The sequence below is a fragment of the Mytilus edulis genome, chromosome 11, assembly GCF_963676685.1.
Source record: "Mytilus edulis chromosome 11, xbMytEdul2.2, whole genome shotgun sequence".
In the NCBI taxonomy this organism is placed as follows: domain Eukaryota; kingdom Metazoa; phylum Mollusca; class Bivalvia; order Mytilida; family Mytilidae; genus Mytilus; species Mytilus edulis.
This window is the reverse complement of record NC_092354.1, coordinates 53434830-53440829: the sequence shown is the minus strand read 5'-3', so window position 1 is coordinate 53440829 and position 6000 is coordinate 53434830.

The following is a 6000-nucleotide window of genomic DNA, read 5'->3' as shown; positions in this document are numbered from 1 at the left end:
TATATGTTGCAACTATGGATATAATGCTCTATTTATATCAATTGTGGTTATTATTTTTTTTATATGTATTTCTGTTTAAGACACATTATCTCTATATGCATATTGTGTTTTCATATTTGAGATCACTCTTGATTTTATGATATAAGATTAAATTACAAAATTCGAATTTTAACTGCGTTTATTTGAAGGAGCACATTTTTTCAATCACGCTAGATCTGTCGACAGAATAAAAAATTCCTGTATATAAAATTCATATTTTATTCTGATAAACCGCTGTAGACACAAAGGTACACAGAAGAACATTTAAACATTATACAATAGGGAGAGATCCTTTTGCGCCACCTGTGTTAAAATTACATTGTATCATTTGCGCCAAAAATAAAACATACGATTGCGCCAATTGGAAGAAAAATTACTTTCCTACACCTTTATTAGGACTTGGAACCGGTAGTTTACAGGGCAAATGTTTCCTTTTCTAAAACATACTTTCTTCTTACTGCTGCTGCTGAGTACTTCCTAATTTAATTTATGCAGTAGCTTGTAACTTCACTGTATTGTCCAAAAAGACAAACATTGAAGGATGAAATGCATAAAACAGTTCATAATAATTGTATATGTTTTATGGCAATCAATATGTGACACTTTAATAAACAAATTTATATATATATATATTCCCCGTGGAATGCTTCTGCTCTATAGTTAGTACGTCTTGCGGTAGATAGACGGTTTCAGCCCATACGGATGGTGTGAGCAAAGCACTGTGTCATTAACGTATGTGCCTAAAACATAATCAGCAAAAGCTTATATTTTCTCCTCTTTTAGCATATCTTATATTAAATATTCAGCAAAGCAATAAGTTTGCTTCTTTCTCTGTACGTGGACTGTCTACTGCATTTCAAGTCATTTCTCTCCAGATGCTCATCTTCATGGTGAAATATTTCGGATCATAATGATACTTTTTAAGCCAAACATATTTTTAGAATAAATATTAAACTTCAATATTTACGATAGATATTGTATAGGTAAATTGGCGCAAATAAATTCCGATTATTGGCGCAAATGACACATTTGGAAAACAAAATTTAGCGCAAATGATACCCCTGAAAAACAGTAATTGGCGCAAAAGGACTGCTGCCATACAATACCGGGTATTACAAAGGAACATACAATATGTTGAGGAAATAAACAATACGGTAGAAATGATTTATGCATAATTATAAAAAAAGAAGATGTTGAATGATTGCCAATGAGACTACTCTCCACAAGAGATCAAATGACACAGAAATTAACAAATATAGGTCACCGTGCATACAAAAAGTCATGTATGTTTACATGTTAAAAAAGTGATATAATATATTGAGACCTTAGAATATGACAGAGGAGGGGGAGATTCACTGAGAGAATCCACTGCATCGTTTATAACTCTAATAAAATTACACAAATCTAGATTGTTCGCCCTGAACTTAATAAGAATATTACAAGGTTTTGTGAAAATCAAAGTAGCCGGTATTTCTTTCTTTATGTTGTAAATAAGTTGCATTTGAGGAACATTCTTACTACTGGTAGTTAGGAAAATATAGTTTGGAGTAAGAATGTAATATGTATTGATAATTATTGACTATTAAATATTTGGAACACTCAATATTTTTAGGGAATAACTGGTTGTATGACGCTGTTAAATCAAAATGAACTGACCAGTTCAGACAGACATTGTATGCAACTGTACAGAATTCTCCTAAAGCTTTAAATTATAAATTCTGTAATTCCGGAGATTTTGGCGACGAGTTTCATTATATTTTAGAATGTTTGACAAAAGCCGAAAGTAGATTAATTGATTAATTGTTGGTTGTTTAACGTCCAGTGGCCGAAATATGTTTACGCATGTTCAGGACGAGAACAAGTTAACAATAAATACAATAGGTAGGTCCTGTCATAATAGAGGCCATAAGGGATGATGGTCGGGGAAATTTGGACTGCCACTGGAAAATGAGGGTATATTGGATACGACTACTTCGGCAAATGTTTTACTGCCGGTCGAGGGAAAGACCAAGTGACCATATTTCGTTTCCTCAGTCACCCTTGGAGGTGTCGAAAGTAGACATTGTTTGTATTGACATCTTATAATGCATGTCAATGATTCAGCTGTATACCTAATAACTTTCTTCATTGATGATGAAGCTCATGTCTAGGACGAAGGACAACGCACCTCCTCAAAAGAAAGCACAACAGCTTGATGTAGAGTATCCAAGTACCACACCTGAATATGTGCACGCTACTACCTTGAGGAGAGCAAGCAGAAAACGTAGTAATCCCAATCTAATACATAGCCAAAGGGAGTTTGACAAAAAATACACGCCCGTTAGACAGTACTTTTATTATATATAGGCCCTTAAATTCACCTAGACAGGGGAGTTCAATGTAACACCCCTTTTCACTGGTTCTGTTTACTATACAGATTAAGGACCGTTCATTCCAAACTTTCATTCTCATTCATAATTTTCTGGAACAGTTTATGTAAGACTTTATACACGGCCGACACTCGGCTAACCGAGAGTTTGGTCGGTTAATCTATATTGAGTATGCGGCTATATCGGCGGTTGGTCTGTTAATCGGGTTGGCTAAAGTCTGTTAATCAGGTGTTATCGAGAAAATCATTGCAAGGTCAGTATGTTTCATTGTATAACTTTTTAATTATATTTATATCATAAAAACTATTCATGTCTGACAAAACGATTTGGAGTACTGAATCCAGTGGTGTAATTATTTTTTTTCTAGGTTCAATAAACGATCTATAAAATGAAAAGGCGAGTTACTCATCAGTAAATTTATACACATTTTACACACACAAAATGTACACAAAAATGACAAGTTGGTTGAGTTTACTTGCATGCAATATTTTGAACATCGAAAAAAGACAGGCATTATGTTTGTTTACCATATTAACATCAATATGTAAAAAATCTACACGAAAAACTGTATTTTGGTGACATAAATCAATTTTTGATAAAAATGTGGTCTGTTAATGGGTCGGATGTATAAAACTCGGTCTGTTAATTGGTCTGTTAAGAGTTATGAATGACATTACAAGCATTATTTAATTGCTATATGGGATGCTATCTGAATAAAGGGATAGACTCAAGATTAGGGGCTAGAATATATGGAAACAACACATGAACAATGAAACATAAGTTTAGACAATGGAATCTGAAAATTGATAGAAATGGTTTCAAAAAGTGTAATATCAAAGAAATATTAATTTCAAAAGACAATACATACCGGAAATAAACTCCTCATAGATACCAGGATTGAAATTTTATATTTACGCCTTATATTTACGCCAGACACGCGTTTCGTCTACGAAAAACTCATCAGTGACGAAATTTTTTTTTAAAAGGCCAAATAAAATACGAAGTTGAAAAGCATTGAGGAAACACAACTAATACCGGCGTCACACATCAGCGTATAGCACTGGCGTGTTCAAAATCATTTACGCTGCCAATACGCTAGTAATTTTGGATGCATTTAACCTGTCAATCATATTTGTAACGTGTGCAAAACGAGCTTTAAGCGTGTATTTGGCGTACTAGAAACGTATGTTGGCGTACTAGAAACGTATGTTGGCGTATGTTGTATGTTTTTTTTATGCTGCATACAAATTTCCTGGGATTGTAGCGTTCATCAAGCGTATTTACTTTCCTTCATTTGCTAGAGGAATAGGAGGAGGGTTGATATTCATAAACATGTTTATCTCCGCCGCAATTTTGCGACTGTCCCAAGTCAGGAGCCTCTGGCCTTTGTTAGTCTTGTGTGATCTAGTATACATATTTTTTAAGGGGCCAGCTGAAGGACGCCTACGGGTGCGGGAGTTTCTCTCTACATTGAAGACCCATTGGTGGCCTTGGCCTGCTCTATGGTCGGGTTGTTGTCGCTTTGAAACATTCCCCATTTCCTTTCTCAATTTTACCTTTGTATTTCGACGTACTATAAACTTATGCAACGCGCTTTGAACGATTGCTAAGCGTTCCTATGGCATGCAACTAACGTATACCGACTTTGTCAATTTTCTCTGTACGTTTGGTGGATGCCGGTCTATACGGCAATGTGTGACGCCGGCATAAGGTAATCTATTCCTGAGGTAGAAAAGCCTTAGTATTTCAAAGAAAACTCATGGAATTTAACCAGCTGCATTGCAACACATGACAGATTCATAGATGTTACAGACTTTGAACAGACAAAAAAAAATAAGGCTGATTGATAACTTGGCGTAAATAATAAATTCGTGCGAATTCGAGCGGCCAATCAGTCCAAATAACGCTATATGGAAGTGACACACCCTTCATTGAAATGCAAAGAAATAAAATTAAAATAAAAGTTCTCTTTCTATAAGGATACTGTTGCACCGTATTGTAATTTTTTCGTCACAAGTACATCTCATTTTTTTCAATGTGAAAATATGAACTAAAGTTAGTAAGACTATTGTCGTGGCTAAATAACTCTTAACTGACACGATTTAAATTGTCCAACCCATTAACAGACTGTATTCCCCTAATATTCATAAAAATGTGGTATTACTCAACTTATATAATAATTATGAAATATTTATCAATGACAATTATTTTTTTAGAACCAAAGTACTATTTTGTGTCCTTTAAATCATATATAAAAATGTTTTTTAGCCTTTTATCCAAAATATTGCTATGCGTACAAGCATAAAAACCACATACTTGCGAGACGCCTTTTCGTTTTACTTAAAACTGCGCAGGCTATGCATTTTTTTTACTGGTGGAAAATGTTCTATGATAGATATCATTTTGTCAGACACTTTTCTTTTTTTGATGTGGTTCTCATAATATGGCAAAAATCTGTATATTTAACAGAGTTTAACATTAAATTGTGAGTTTTACTCTTAACAGACGTATAACCAACCCGATTAACAGACCAACCGCCGATATAGCCGCATACTCAATATAGATTAACCGACCAAACTCTCGGTTAGCCGAGTGTCGGCCGTGTTATAGTAAAGGACAAAGTTGAAATGTTTTGCCGGCACAAAAAAGATCGGTCATTAATTGTCCTTTTAAGCTCATCTTGCAAAATGAAAACAGACCGTTGGTTTTCCCGTTTGAATGGTTTTACACTAGTAATTTTGGGGCCCTTTATAGCTTATTGTTCGGTGTGAGCCAAGGCTCCGTGTTGAAGGCCGTACATTGACCTACAATGGTTTACTTTTATAAATTGTTATTTGGATGGAGAGTTATCTCATTGGCACTCATACCACATCATCCTATATCTATTTTCTCCTCATTTGTCATCCGTCGTCCGTCGTCGTCATCGTCGTTAAATTTTACAAATATCTTCTCTAAAACAACTTATATTTTTGTTTGCCCTCTTTTGTGTTTTGTACAAAAACTTTAAAAAAAAATATAAGAAAACAAAAAACAAATTGATCAACAATACATAATCAATAAAACAGAGACTTTTTGATTTTTGTCACGAATTCTATTCTCGTCTTAAATTTTGGAGAGTGTCCTTTGTTGAATATGCAATAATACCAAGGTATGTAAGTAGTTAACACATGCTCTTTAGAGCCTCTATAGTGTATGTGTACAATGCACGTGATTTATGTGCAGATATAAATATAAGACACCAATCGTCACAACTCGGCCGATTCCGTACCTCATCTAACGGACAGAAGGAGAGAAGCGGAGTCACTCGAGGATTGCCGATTGTAGAGTAAGTCATTCGTCACAACTCGGTCGATTCCGTACCTCATCTAACGGATAGAAGGAGAGTAGCGGAGTCACCCGAGAATTGCCGATTGTAGAGTAAGTCATTCGTCACAACTCGGTCGATTCCGTACCTCATCTAACGGATAGAAGGAGAGAAGCGGAGTCACCCGAGGATTGCCGATTGTATAAGACACTAGATTGAGATAAATCAATCCTAAATAAGATAAAGGTGTCTGAACTAATAACATTTGTACACATATCTCTGTTGCAT